The sequence below is a fragment of the Eublepharis macularius genome, chromosome 3 (assembly GCF_028583425.1).
Source record: "Eublepharis macularius isolate TG4126 chromosome 3, MPM_Emac_v1.0, whole genome shotgun sequence".
Taxonomy (NCBI): Eukaryota; Metazoa; Chordata; class Lepidosauria; order Squamata; family Eublepharidae; genus Eublepharis; species Eublepharis macularius.
The window spans coordinates 18785446-18800717 of NC_072792.1; positions in this window are offsets into that span (position 1 = coordinate 18785446).

A 15272-nucleotide genomic window follows, 5' to 3' on the forward strand; every position below is an offset into this window, starting at 1 on the left:
GGATCTCAGGGTTCCTCAAGTGTGTATTTGGAGGGGAAAGAGATCATTTTACTCTAACCTGAATGGTCCAGGCTAGCCTTATCTCGTTAGATCTTGGAAACTAAGCAGGTTTGGCCTTGGTTAGGACTTGGATGGGAGACCACCAAGGAAGTCCAGGGTTGCTGCACAGAGGCAGGCAACGGCAAACCATCTCTGTTCATCTCTTGTCTTGAAAACCCCATGGTGGGTCACCATAGCTGCAACTTGACCACACACACCTTACACACAGAGGGAGATAATTTTATTCCATCCAATGTGGGCAGATCAATCTCTCTACCACATCACTATTCCCAACCAACTTCACCTCCATCTTTTGATGGATTATTGGTAAACATGCTAGTTGTTTCTTGTGGTCCAATGATTCTTATTGCTAGAAGGAAAAACATGCATGTTTTATTATGACATGATGAAAGCTTAGGTCACAAAAGGATCGCTCCTGCTCTTCCTTGAAATCTCAGAATACTTCGTATGGCCTCCCAGCAGATTCCCATCCAGACATTGATCAAGTTTATAGTTGTTTTGCTTCGGCAATGAGAGTTCCTAGTCTACTCCTTGGGATACTCACAGGTAACAAGGAAGATCTAATGTGAGGTTAAGACCTCTGTAGTGGGTCTGTTCCTGATCTCATCTGGGTAAAGTTGGGGTCTGGGCATTGTCACTTGCTCCATGTCTGATCTCAGCTGGGTGAAGGCAGGGTGGCATTGCCACCTGTTCCACTCCTGATCTCTGTTGGATGAAGAGGGGCTGGCATTGCCATATGCTCCACATCTAATCCCAGCTGGGTGAAGGTGTGGTTGGGCATTGCCACCTGCTCCACTCCTGATCCCAGTTGAGTTAAGGTGGGGTGTGGGCATTGCCACCTGCTCCGCTCCTGATCCCAGCTGGGTAAAGGCAGGCTTTGGGTTTCCTGCCTGGGTTTCCCACCACAGCATACTCTCAGGGAGACAGGCTGTCTCTTCTGGGCTTCCCCCCATGGCAGTGCCCTATGGAGTTGCAATAGGATAGGAAGTGAGTTGTCTGAAACATGGTTAGCCTTTTATGTAGTAGGATTTTCTTTGGCATCAAATGTAATCTCTGGAAAAAAGAGCTAGAATATATGTTTTTTATTATTATGTATTGATGTAGCACTTACAATGAATAAAATGTTTCACAAAGAAGAAAAAATAAACAGCATTATTGGTTCCAGTTTGGCCCTGGCATGAAGTAAAAGGTGTTTCCTTCAATCTGAGCTCCACAGATTAAAGCCCAACTTGATTATCTGCTGATTACATTGATTAAAGCTTGCAGCTTTGACATAGCTATACAAATATGAGTTATTACCCTTGGGTTGCTTTGATCATCATTGTCCAGTGGAAAAATTAAGGAAGCCTCAGAGAGGTTAAACGATCTGCCCAGTGCCATAGAAAGCTAATTGAAGATCTGGAAATATAACCTCCAAGTCTTCATCACTTACCTTTTTGACACTGGATTTGACTACAAGGACAAGTTACATTGAAACTAGATCCCATCCAGCTGTGCTGTGTTGCTTTTGCTTGTTAGATAAGCAGAACAAGTTGTTAAAAATATCTCAGCTGTATAATTTCTCTTAGAGAATCCTCTCCCCAGAGATACCCACCTGGCCTGCTTTTCCCTGGTACTTGGAGAACTATTAATTTTTTTATTTAAATTTAAGTGGTGCTCTTGTTAAATGTTTATTATATATGCTGATTTTTCAATGACATACTGAATACATTTCGCTAACTTGATACGGTTTTAGGAGTTTGTGTTTTATATTGTACTTTTTATTAAAAAAAATATCCAAAGGCCTCAGTCATTACAAGGAATGCCAAATAACTTGGCATAAACATTTATATCAAGTGGATAGAAAACCATTCCACAGGGGCAGCCACTGAAGTAAAATAAAATGGAAGTCAAGTGGCATGTTACATATGAAGTGGCCTTATACTGAATCAGAACTTTGGTCCATCAAGGTCAGTGTTGTCTACGCAGATGGGCAATAGCTTTCTAGGGTGTCAGGCAGAGGACATTTCCATCAATTACTGCCTAGTCCTTTCAACTTGAGCTGCCACGAATTGAACCTGGGACTTTCCGTATGCCAAGCAGATGTTCTACCTCTGAACTATGGTCTCTCCCCCAAAGACTAATGACATTTATTTGAGCATATCCTTCCATGAGTTACACTTCACTTTGGTAGGTATGTACAGAAAAGATACAGCATTTTGAAATGTACTTATGAACCCCTTGAGTACTGATCTGGATGGCCCAGGGTGGCCCAATCTTGTTAGACCAACATTGAGCCTCCCGTCGGTCTCTGGTATTTGAGTACAGCTTGTCTGTCTGTCTACCTCCTGTTTGTACGCCGGGGGCAGGAATGTGTAGCCAACCACCTGAGGTTTTTGTGTGTGTGTGTATATATATATATATGATTTTAATTGCTGAATTTTATTGTAAAATTTGCTATGCAATTGTATTTTATAACTGTTGTACTGTATCCTGATTGTTGTACCGTGTACTCCCCACTTGTGGGGCGGGTGGATTAAACACCGAATAAACTGAACTAAACTAGATCTTAGGGTCAAGCTACACATGACGAATGACACTTGAACGGCAAGTGTATCCCTCCCTGTTCACTTGCCCTCCACTGAATCCACTTGCCATTCAAGTGTCATTCGTCATGTGTAGCTTGGCCCTTAGAAGCAAAGTAGGGTTGGCCCTGGTTACTACTTGGACGGAAGACCACCAAGGAAGTCCAAGACCACAGGGCTGAGACTGGTAATGGCACATTACATACAAAATTTACAACCCTATGATGTTGCCATAAGTCAGGTATGACCTGAAGCCACTTTGAATACACACGCACACGAACCCCTTGAGCCACCCACATGTGTGCACACACACACACACAATTTAAACTTTTGGGCCCCGGTCTAGTTGTATACATGGAGTGCAACTGGGAAAATAGTTTCAGGTGGGTAGCAGAGCGTTGGTCTGTACTAGACCAGCAAAAGGAGCTCTGACTCTCGAAAACAGTAATCACAGCAGGTCACCTACTTGGCAAGGAAGGCAGAGTGTTGGGAATTATTCCCACTCCCTCTGCCAAAGAGAGGAATGGTGCTTTCTCTCTGGGCTCTGTCTGCATAGCCCTGGCATCTGGGGCAGGGAAAGAACCTCAAAGGTGGCACCGGAGGGTATGTCGGTCTTCATCAGGCACTGGGCTGGCAAGAGCATTCTGAATCTGGCATTCGAAACTCAGCTATGCCAGAACTTCTTATTTTGATCTCTGTGTTTTATGCCTCCCTATTACTAAGTAAATGAGAAACCACAACTGAGTATTATGTTACCCAGAGAGATAAGAACCGAGGATAAATCTGTGTTGTAGACCACAAAACTGTTATCAGGAGCGGTTATCACAGAAACAAAGGCCCAGGGAAGATGAGCAAATAATAATTCTAGAAAGGAAAGAGATCCAAGATGGAAAAAAAAATCAGACTAGACATATATTTATGTTGCATCAACAGAGTGAGCTAGGGACTTAGCAATATTACATTCTATTGCGGAGGAAGGAGAGGGGGCTCCCTGTAAGAAAAATCACTGGTTGATCATTTTGGAATGAGTCAGATTAAGAGTTTAGAACACCAGCATCATATATTGTGGGATTTTGAGTCCCGACATTCATTTAGTTGTGAACAAATTTCACAATGGCTCCACTTCAAGAATCTGCAAAGAATAACCTTAATTTGGAAAGCTGAGAGAGAATATCTGCGACTAAGTGAAAATTCATAGCTGCAGATTAATGTCCCAAACAAGCAGCAGAGACTTACGTGGGAATCAATCGTGCATTCAATACCCAAGAATAATTTAAATCAGCATGGGGAATAGTGCACAATTAAGGCTGGTGTATGTTTTTGAATGGGGACGGAGTCATAATTAGGCTCAATTGCTGTCCTTTTAAGTGATGTGTAATTAAAGCCAGGATCCCCCCCCCTTTGTAATAAACAAGTCTTTCCATTGAAAAATGACATATCCGTTTCTTTATCCCAGATAAGTATCCTGAAAATTCATTGACAATATCCAGCAAGGTAGATCTATACATGAAAATGAATGGGAATATTTGTGCATCCCTACACTGTCACTCCCAAATAATGAAATACTTGTCGTATGAATGTTCAACGAGTTATAAAATTCTCTTAATCTGCAGGCTCAGCAAAGCCCAAATTGTAATCTCTTCTAGAAGTTTGGTTTTCATTTTGTCTGCCTGCTGGTGTAGTCCATCTTCAAACAGAAACATTTTTTTTAAGAGGCAGAGGGCACTGGCTTAAGGTCTTTCTAGACATGCAGGTTTTTAAAGAGTTGGGTCTGGTAAACCCAGGCTCAACTCATGTTTCTGCAGCCATACAGCAGTTAACAAGTAAATGGTTGTTTAAAAAGTAACGGACAGCCCAAACAGCCTCAGAATGACTTCACAGGGGGAGGAGGGGCTCCTTCTTTCTTCCTCAAGACATTTCTCTGTGCCACAATAGCATGGGGGAGTTGAACCCTGTTTTTACAGCTCCCTGTGCACAGAAAAATAGGGGCAGAAAAAAACAGAGGAAAAACCTCTTTCCCCTACTATTTTGACATGGGGAGCTAGCTTGAGAGGGAGGGAGGAGCCCCTCCTTCTCCACAGAGGCATTCAGAAGTTGTTTAGGTTCTCCTTTATTTTTTAACACTCATTCCCCAAAGGTGCTATATGGCTGCAGGGAACCTGAACTGGGTCTGGGGAACTGGAATGTCTAGCTTGGACTTCAGTTTTAGGATGTATCTGAATAGGCCTTTCCTCCTATCTGAACATTTGGTGCTCTAGATTTTCTGAAGGGCAGTATATAAATTGAATCTTATTGTTATGTTTATTTGTGTATAAATCAAATGTTATGATTATGATTAAGAAAACACTAGGGGTGTGCAAGCCAAAAATTTTCGGCTATAGCCGAAAGTAGAAAGCCGAAAGAAGATTCTCTATCGTTAAAGCCGAAAGCCGAAACAAGAATCTCTTTCGGCTTTCGGCTTTCGGGATTCTTTCGGCATTATTTCGGCATTCTTTCAGCTTTTTTCTAAGGGAAAATGCCTCCGTCTTCCAGGACGCCTGGAGGAGGCATTTTCCCACCGAATAAGCCCAAAATTGGTGGGGACCTTCCTCTAACCCTTCTCTAACAACCACCCAAGTTTCAGACAGATTGGACTTTGGGGGGCCATGTTATGGCCCCCCAAAGCAGGTCCCCCCATCCTCCCATAAGAAAGCGAAGGAGCAGCATATTGTTAGCATGCTGCTGCTAATCTTTCTTCATTATTTCCTATGGGGGAAAAATGAAGAGGCAGGCTTCCTTTGCCAGGGGTGGCATTTTGCATGCAAAATGCCCCCTTACCCTCAGGGGCCCTTCTCCCACCCCTCCTCCCACCCCCCACCAAGGCTCAGCCTGCTCCCACTTGGGGGGGCCATTACATGGCCTCCCCAAGTAGGTGCTCTAATCTCTACCGCTGACAGCTGGGGGAGGCTTGTGTTGCCAGGGGTGGCATTTTGCATGCAAAATGCCCCCCAACCCTCTGGGGCCCTTCTCCCACCCCTCCTCCCACCCCCCCACCAAGGCTCAGCCTGCTCCCACTTGGGGGGGGGCATTTCATGGCCTCCCCAAGTAGGTGCTCTGCTCTCATCTCTACCACTGACAGCTGGGAGAGGCTTGTCTTGCCAGGGGTGGCATTTTGCATGCAAAATGCCCCCCCGCCCTCTGGGGCCCTTCTCCCACCCTTCCTCCCACCCCCCACCAAGGCTCAGACTGCTCCCACTTGGGGGGGCCATTTCATGGCCTCCCCAAGTAGGTCCTCTCAGCCCCTAAAGTCCACCCCTTACAGCCCCACACAAACCCAATTCCCCCCGGCTGCCACACACAGACCCAAATCCCCACATTAGCCCCTCACAGACCCAAATCCACCCCCACCTGCCCCACACCCATAACCACAGGAACAGGCTGGCAAAGGCCAGCCCTCTCCCTTTGTTCCCTATGCTGGGAACTTCTAAACTCTCTTTCCCTGGGCAATTCTGCACAGCCCAGGGGTGCCACAATGGTGGGCACACTTCTGAGTGCCAGCTGGTCCCTGTGAAAGAGCACCTGAACCACAGACACCCTCCCTCAAATTCCCCCACCACCTACAGAGATGGCTGGCCAGCCAGCCCCATTGTTCCCTATGATGGGAACCAACTGCACAACAAAGAATAAAACAAGAACAACACAAAATAAAGTTTAAAAAAATTATTTTCTCCCTTCCAAAGTACAAGTAGGCAAAGCATTATGACACATTACACCAGCAGTCCCCCACACAGAAAAATTAAAACAAAACTCACTTAACATCAGAGAATCACAAAACACGATTCCTGTCAAAAACACTTTATTTCTTGAACAGCTTTAGGTTACACAGCAGGGGGGAACACCAAAGGGCATGGCAGCACTATCTTACACAAAAATAACACAACTCACTTAACATCAGAGAATCACAAAACACGATTCCTGTCAAAAACACTTTATTTCTTGAACAGCTTTTGGTTGCACAGCAGGGGGGAACACCAAAGGGCATGGCAGCACTATCTTACACAAAAATAACACAACTCACTTAACATCAGAGAATCACAAAAGCACAATTCCTGTCAAAAACACTTTATTTCTTGAACAGCTTTAGGCTACACAGCAGGGGGGGAACACCAAAGGGCATGGAAGCAGTATCTTACACAAAAATAACACAACTCACTTCACATTAAAGAATCACCCCAAAAAATTGCTGTCAAAAGCACTTTATTTCTGTAACTGCTTTAGGTTACACAGTAGGAAGGCACCACAGAGCAGGAAAGCAGTGTACTACACAAAAATAACACAACTCACTTCACATCAGAGAATCACACAAACACAATTGCTGTCAAAAACAGTGAAGTGGGTTGTATCATTTTTTGTAGTACATTGCTATCATGCCCTGTTGTGCCCTCCTACTGTGTAACCTAAAGCTGTTCAAGAAATAAAGTGTTTTTGCCAGGAATTGTGTTTTTGTGATTCTCTGATGTTAAGTGTGTTGTGTTATTTTTGTGTAAGATAGTGCTGCCATGCCCTTTGGTGTTCCCCCCTGCTGTGTAACCTAAAGCTGTTCAAGAAATAAAGTGTTTTTGCCAGGAATTGTGTTTTTGTGATTCTCTGATGTTAAGTGAGTTGTGTTATTTTTGTGTAAGATAGTGCTGCCATGCCCTTTGGTGTTCCCCCCTGCTGTGTAACCTAAAGCTGTTCAAGAAATAAAGTGTTTTTGACAGGAATCATGCTTTGTGATTCTCTGATGTTAAGTGAGTTGTGTTATTTTTCTGTGTGGGGGACTGCTGGTGTAATGTGTCATAATGCTTTGCCTACTTGTACTTTGGAAGGGAGAAAAAAAAATTTAAAACTTTATTTTGTGTTGTTCTTGTTTTATTCTTTGTTGTGCAGTTGGTTCCCATCATAGGGAACAATGGGGCTGGCTGGCCAGCCATCTCTGTAGGTGGTGGGGGAATTTGAGGGAGGGTGTCTGTGGTTCAGGTGCTCTTTCACAGGGACCAGCTGGCACTCAGAAGTGTGCCCACCATTGTGGCACCCCTGGGCTGTGCAGAATTGCCCAGGGAAAGAGAGTTTAGAAGTTCCCAGCATAGGGAACAAAGGGAGAGGGCTGGCCTTTGCCAGCCTGTTCCTGGGGTTATGGGTGTGGGGCAGGTGGGGGTGGATTTGGGTCTGTGAGGGGCTAATGTGGGGATTTGGGTCTGTGTGTGGCAGCTGGGGGGGAATTGGGTTTGTGTGGGGCTGTAAGGGGTGGACTTTAGGGGCTGAGAGGACCTACTTGGGGAGGCCATGAAATGCCCCCCCAAGTAGGAGCAGTCTGAGCCTTGGTGGGGGGTGGGAGGAAGGGTGAGAGAAGGGCCCCAGAGGGCTGGGGGGCATTTTGTATGCAAAATGCCACCCCTGGCAAGACAAGCCTTCCCCAGCTGTCAGTGGTAGAGAAAAGAGCACCTACTTGGGGAGGCCATGAAATGGCCCCCCCAAGTGGGAGCAGGCTGAGCCTTGGTGGGGGGTGGGAGGAGGGGTGGGAGAAGGGCCCCTGAGGGTGAGGGGGCATTTTGCATGCAAAATGCCACCCCTGGCAAAGGAAGCCTGCTTCTTCATTTTTTCCCCATAGGAAATAATGAAGAAAGATTAGCAGCAGCATGCTAACAATATGCTGCTCCTTCACTTTCTTATGGGAGGATGGGGGGACCTGCTTTGGGGGGCCATAACATGGCCCCCCAAAGTCCAATCTGTCTGAAACTTGGGTGGTTGTTAGAGAAGGGTTAGAGGAAGGTCCCCACCAATTTTGGGCTTATTCGGTGGGAAAATGCCTCCCCCAGACGTCCGGGAAGACGGAGGCATTTTCCCATTGAAAAGCCGAAAGAAAGCCGAAAGAATCCCGAAACGTTTCGGCTTTTTTCTTTCGGCTACCCGAAACGTTTCGGCATTCCCCGAAACGTTTCGGCATTCCCCGAAAGAAGCCGAAACACTTTTATTTCGGCATTCTTTCGGCATTCTGAATGCCGAAACGCACATCCCTAGAAAACACCATTAAGACTACAGGCTAAGATTTGTGGGGCACCCAAATCCAGGATTTATCTTGTCTTATAACTGGAGCCAGGGTTGTTCTCGACATCATTTCTCACAGATCAGCAGGTAACTGGTAAAGGGTAAAGATATTTTTGGACAGCTGAAGAGCTTCTTGGATTGCCACTCCTACCCATTGAACAAAATATGCGGGTAAATATGCCTGGACCATCATAAAAGCACCCTGGCTCTATTCTAATTATCTGAGTCAAAGTAGAACTCTGATAGAGGATGTATTTATGTCTGACAGATAGAGGCCATTTTCACACTGCTTACCGGCCATGGAACAGCGTGCCAAGCTCCCGAAACGACAGCGTCTTGCTGGCGCGAATTTGTACGAGAACGGCAGTTCGTGCACGAAATCGTGCCAGGAATAAGCTGTCGTTCCAGGAGCTTGGCACAATGTTCCGTGGCCGGTAAGCAATGTGAAAACGGCCATAGATTTCACTGACATAGATCTCAGAGAAGGTACATTCATAAAATTTATTTGAGGGGCCTGTACATCTTTTTCATCTGGGTTCTTCTTGTGCAGAGAAGAACTAGCCATGGTTGTGATGTATTTATTTATATTGAAAAGAACCCTCACCTTGTGAAGTATATGGTATTTCAAATATTATATGATTATTCTTTTGTCTTCTTGTAGCATTAAATTATACAACACTCTCTGAACCACCACCCTTATATCAATCCTGAAAAGGATATAATCATTTTTTTCTTTTGTTGGGTTCCTTACCTTGTTGTGTTCTTTAACAAAGAGTCAAAATTGTATTTCAATAAGCTCCTACAAAGGATTCCAACACATTCTTCTACTAATTTGAGGGGCGTTGGGATGTTCATTGCATATAATTTCATTGCATTCATGAAAGTATATATATATATTTTAACTCAGTCTGTTGCTGGAACTCCTGGCCAACTAAATGACGAATTAGAGGACTCTTATATAAAATTATTTTAAATTTGTACAAAATGGATGGGAATTTCCTGCATTTAAATCATTGTCTGAATAAATAACCCTTTAAACAAACAAAACGAACAAATTTGAACAAACTAAGTATGTCTAGCTATGTATCAATGCAGAAAATAACAACATTTTTGGTCTCGTCAGCTAATGGATAGTGTAAGAGTGCCATCTGCAGGAACTTAAAGAAAAACACATGGCATCCAGTCTTTTACTAAATTCTTGGCTCCCATAGAGAAATACTAATTAAAGATTAATGGTGTTTACTTGTCTTGTTGCCCAGTGTTTCCCTTTTCATTTGTCCATTCTGATTTAAAGTTACTAGTCCCTGAGCAAAAGGCTTCGTTTCTATTCTCAATCTTTCACAAGAAGCCCTTATGCCTATTTGGATGATTAAAGATGCAGCAATTTCAGGCATACAAGGACCAGCGAGGGTAGCCGGGCTAGTCTCTTGCAGAAAGTAACAAAAAGGAGCTTACGGCATCTTTAAAGATTAACAGATTTATTGAAGAATAAGCTTTTGCAGCCGAGAGCTCACTTTGTCAGATTTGTGAAATGGATTCTCAGGCAGTAGAAAAAGCAGAGGGAAAGAATAGAAAATGTGAAAAATTGGCTTAAAAGGTGTGAAGTCCAAGAGATCCAAATTGTGACAATTCTAAGGAAAACGCACACGTATACAAGATAAGCAGAGTGGCCATTCACACAGCACTTGTACTTGGTGATATAAGACGCAGCAGAATCATAAAGAACTAGTGTAGTGTAGTGGGTAGAAGGCCTGACTAGGACTGGCAGACTTGAGTTCAAATCCCCACTCAATCACTCAATCACAAAACCCACTGGGTAACTTTGCCCATCACTCTCTTGCTCAGCTTAATCTAGAGAAGCATGTATGTCATTGCTTGGTGGAAGAATGGAATAAACATGTAATAGATAGATAAAGAAATACAAGATTCCAAAGGGGCAACGCCAGCAGTGAACCTACATTTTTAGGACCCTGAAGCTTGAACTGTTATGGGGGGGGGGTCCTTCTCAACCAGCAACAATAGGGCAACATCCAACGAGGACCAAAGGGTCTTGCTGCCTTTGTGAGGACCTCGAGGCCCAAATGGTGAACAGCAGCAATGTGTGGAAAAAAGTATTGGTTCATTCTCTGCTAGAGAGGTAGAAAGTCATCAGAGGGGGTGGAAATATAGGATAAAGAGGTGAAAATCTAATTTTTGGTGTTAAAATGCACAGGAGAGACTAGTACAGCCTGAATCGAGAATTCAGATGTCTTTTAATGGTTCTGTTTGGTTAAGGACTGAGTTGCAGAACTATTAAGCCATGCACCAATGAAGGATTTGAGTATCCAGCTGCCAAAAAGTAGGCAGCTGGCAAGCTCAGCAAGCCCATACACAGGGCCAGTGCCTCCATTGAGGCAAGCTTGGTGACTGCCTCCAGCACTGAGGTGCTGGAGGGGGCATCGGGGCTGGGGGCAGCAGTGTGCACTGCGAACCTGGCAGCAGCATCATGCGGGCGGCTGACCGAGAGGGATGGGAAGCTGCCCACGCGCCGCCTGGGCCACCTGCCATGCCTGGCCCACAGCTACTACAGCCTCCTAACTCTTCCGTGCTGCTGCCGCCACCAAAATGTGCCCCTGGCTGGGAGCAGCCGCCATGGGCCAGGCACGGCAGGCATCCAAGGCGGTGCATGGAGCAATGGGCAGGAGGGCTGGGAGGATGCACGCGCACCTCCTCAGCCACCCCCTGTGCCTGGCTGGGCCAGCAGCCTCCCAGCCCTCCCGCCCAGCTGACTGCCACCTCACAGTCTGAGTGCGTGCACACGTGGCCAGGAGCAGTCCTGAAAATGCTCCCCCCCCCATCTGGCCTCAGGCACCAGAAACCCTGGTGCCGGATCTGCCCATACAGCTGAGGATTTGGGTGCTGTAAGCTCCCAAGAAAATTTTGAAATTTGTCCAATTACAGGGACTTTTTGAGGCCATATGAAACAGGTGTTAGAGCATATTCTAAGGTCAATATTAAGAACTTCAACCCATTGGCTTATGACTCCATCTCTAAAATAGCTTTATTTTAATAACAAACACTTTAAAAAACTCCATCAATTTTGTTGAAAAATTCACTCATTAAAAGTAAAGTTGTTTCAGGGCCCCTCCAGGATTAGGTTAGATTAATTTCATAGTAGATCTGCCCCTGGGCAACACATTTCAGTCTAATGTGTAGGAACAGAGGCTTAGAAAACATATGTACCTTATGTTAGCCACTCCTTCAATTCCTCTTTTCCATTGTAGCAACCCAGGTGTTGGGGGAGGAAGTAGGGAATGGGCTTCCCGTCACACGGACTTAATGCTAATGACTAATAATCTTTTCAGTGTGCAGCTATCTTTGGTGCTGGGATTATCTACCTGCACCTATGATGAGGAATACGTAGTTGGCAGCCCAGCACTTTTAAATGGGAGGGCCTTTGGCTCAGTTGCAATGAAATTTAGGAATGAGAGGGAAACGGGACAAAAGCCAAATCCTGTGCTGTTTCATATTGCCATTTCTCCCAATCAGTATAAGTCATATATACATAAAACAGCTGTGCCCATCCACTTCCTTATACACACAATCTAATGCTCATATAAATACATTACAAATGTGTTCATTCAATCCTGTGGTCATTTGTATAATTTAGTTTTGTATGGATTTATACGTATTTATATGATCTTTAGATTATGTTTATAGGATGTGGGCGTGCACAGCTGTTTTATATGTATGACTTATATTTATTACACAGAGACACTTAAATATAAAGAAACACACTTTGTCTTCTACATCCTTTGAATGTTTGTATTTACAATATTTGTACTGGTTATTTATACCTGGGCCGATTCCAGACGGCCCCCTGCCTCGCGAAATGTCGCGCGTCGTCACGCATCGTTGCGCAGAAAATGCGATGTTGTGCAAAACTCGCACGAGAAAACGCGATATTTCGCGTTTTCTGCTCAACGACGCGCAACGCTGCACGACGTTTCGCGAGACAGGGGGCCGTCTGGAATCGGCCATTGTATTACTTCTTTGTCACAGAGGGCTTAGGGCTCTCAATTTTGGCAACCGTTTTATACTGTGATGTTTCCTTTTGGTTGTTAATTTCTCCTAATCAGGGCAGTATACATGATTTTCTTGTCCTCTTTTTTTTTTCTTTAGCCGTGTAAAGAAGTACACAAAAATACACAATTAGACCCCCGGAGAGTGTAAAAGAATACACCAGTTTCAGATATAAAGACAGTCAAAGAGAAAACCAAAGTCTATAGTCTTTTCTCCATGCTAGCATCTCTTTGAGTTCCAAATAATCAGAGTGTGGTTCCGCACACGTTGGATAATGCACTTCCAATCCTCTTTATAGATCATTTGGAGTGGATTTTTTTGTGTGCAGAACAAAAAATCCACCTCAAACGATTGATAAAGTGCATTGAAAGTGTATTATCCAACGTGTGCGGAATCAGCCAAAGACAGGATTCCGGATTTCATCATAACTGCTCACTTGCACACTATGATGAGAGCTACAGAAAAAGGGATCCTGTCCTCTTTTTTCACTTAAAACAATCCTATGAAGTGGGATAAGCTTGATGAACAAATGAGGGAATTTCAAAATGCCACTTGCACTCTACTAGGTGCAGGTTTGGGCATAGCGTGGTGGCTGCAAAGACCAAATAACAGTAAAATAGAAGCCGTGTTTTCTATTTTAACTCATTGATATTCCAAAAAGGGTTCCTTTTCATTAAGCAATGGCACATAAAGCTAGGGAATGAAATGTGAACCTAATTTGGGGGGCAGACAGTAAATACCATTCTTATGTTTGCTACTAAATAAAAGCAATTTGTATAATAACCAGCATTTTTTTCTTTATCAAGATATACATTCCCCCAACAGCTGTGCTAAGACCTTTAGCGCAATGCAGTTAATTAAGTGAGTAAGAACGTGGCTTTCGTTTTCAAAGTACGTTAGGTCAATGAATGGGGTTCAGAGAATTTTAAGCGATTCTGGAACCAATTTGGGAACCAAAAGGAAGGAAGGAAGGAAGGAAGGAAGGAAGGAAGGAAGGAAGGAAGGAAGGAAGGAAGGAAGGAAGGAAGGAAGGAAGGAAGGAAGGAAAACTACATATTCTAACTACATAAACACCCTCTCCCTTTCCTGCACTGCCATGTACATGATTTTAACCCTAAATAATCATAAAAAGATCCTTTGAGAAATCCATAGCTGAGATTGTATATACAGTCAATAGCTGTACATTGCAATTTAAGACACATTGCATCTGTATATAAGACATTGCATCTGGTTGTGTTTATGGAAGTAGTTGTTGACCACTGATGGTGTAACATCCATTCATACATGGCAGCTCCTTCTAAAGACCTACTGCAGGACCTGGTTGTACCTGAGAGTTAATACTAACAGCTGGGATAGCATCCCGCTGATGCTCTCAACAGACCTAGAAATGCCAAATGGATCCCAGAAATATGAACTGCAGCATCTTAAGGCTCACCTTTGCTGTGGATTAACAGACCAAGATTCTTCTTTGTCTCAGACTGTTTCGTATGTAACGCCTTATTGTAATTCAGATCCTAGCTAAGATCCAAACACTTGTGCAACTAATTCTGCACACTCATGGGTTATTTGAACTTGAATGTCTTGGCCCAGCAGACCATAGGCCATAAAAGAAGCTACTGAGTTGGCTCCAGCCAGCTTTTTCTCTCTATCTTGACCAATCCTCCTTCTTATTACAACTCTAGTCCCACATGGCTTTTGTCCATGCAAGTCCTATCCAGTGTCCCCCCCCCCCCGCCCCGTTTGACCAGTAGAAAATCTGTTTGGCTCTCCCCCAGTGAAGGCAGTTTCAAGGACTATTCCTTGCTATGTGATATAGGATGGTTTAGAGTTAGGAATATGCTGTCCAACTATTATTTTATTTATTTTTATCCCACTTTTCTCCTTATTTGAGGCCCTGAAAAAGCTTACATCTTTCTCCTCTTCTACATTTTATCTTTCTAGCAAAAACTTGTGAGATAGATAAGGTTGAGAGAAAATGACTGGTCCAAAGTCCATAACAGAGCAGGGATTTAAACTCGGCTCTCCCAGATCCTAGTCCGACACCCTAATCACTGCACCTTACTGCCCAACATCTCACTGGGCATTCGCATAAACATGGGCATGCTTGAAGTTGCTATTTGAATCCGAGACTGTCCTCCTATTTCTGGCCAACATTTATAATCATAATAGGAGGCATCCATTTGCCTGTCCATTGGTCCAGCCGTGGCAGGCATAGCGCATCAGAAAATAAAGCCAAGATCCTCAAAACAGACCAGCAGGTTCAGGACAATTGTGGGAGCTGCATTGCCAAACAGGAAGAGAATCAGGACATACTGGCCCACGTTATCTTGGTAAGTCCCCTGCCATCATGCAATTTGCTATGGAAGCTAAGGTTCTTTGGTTACAGGACCATACATAAGGGAATCAGAACATCTTGGCATACGATTAATGGTAGCTGGCTTGCAACTGATTGTAATACAACACCCCCCCTGAAAACAGAAGCTCCATGTCCAGTTTCCTTATCATCTGCTGTAACTTCTG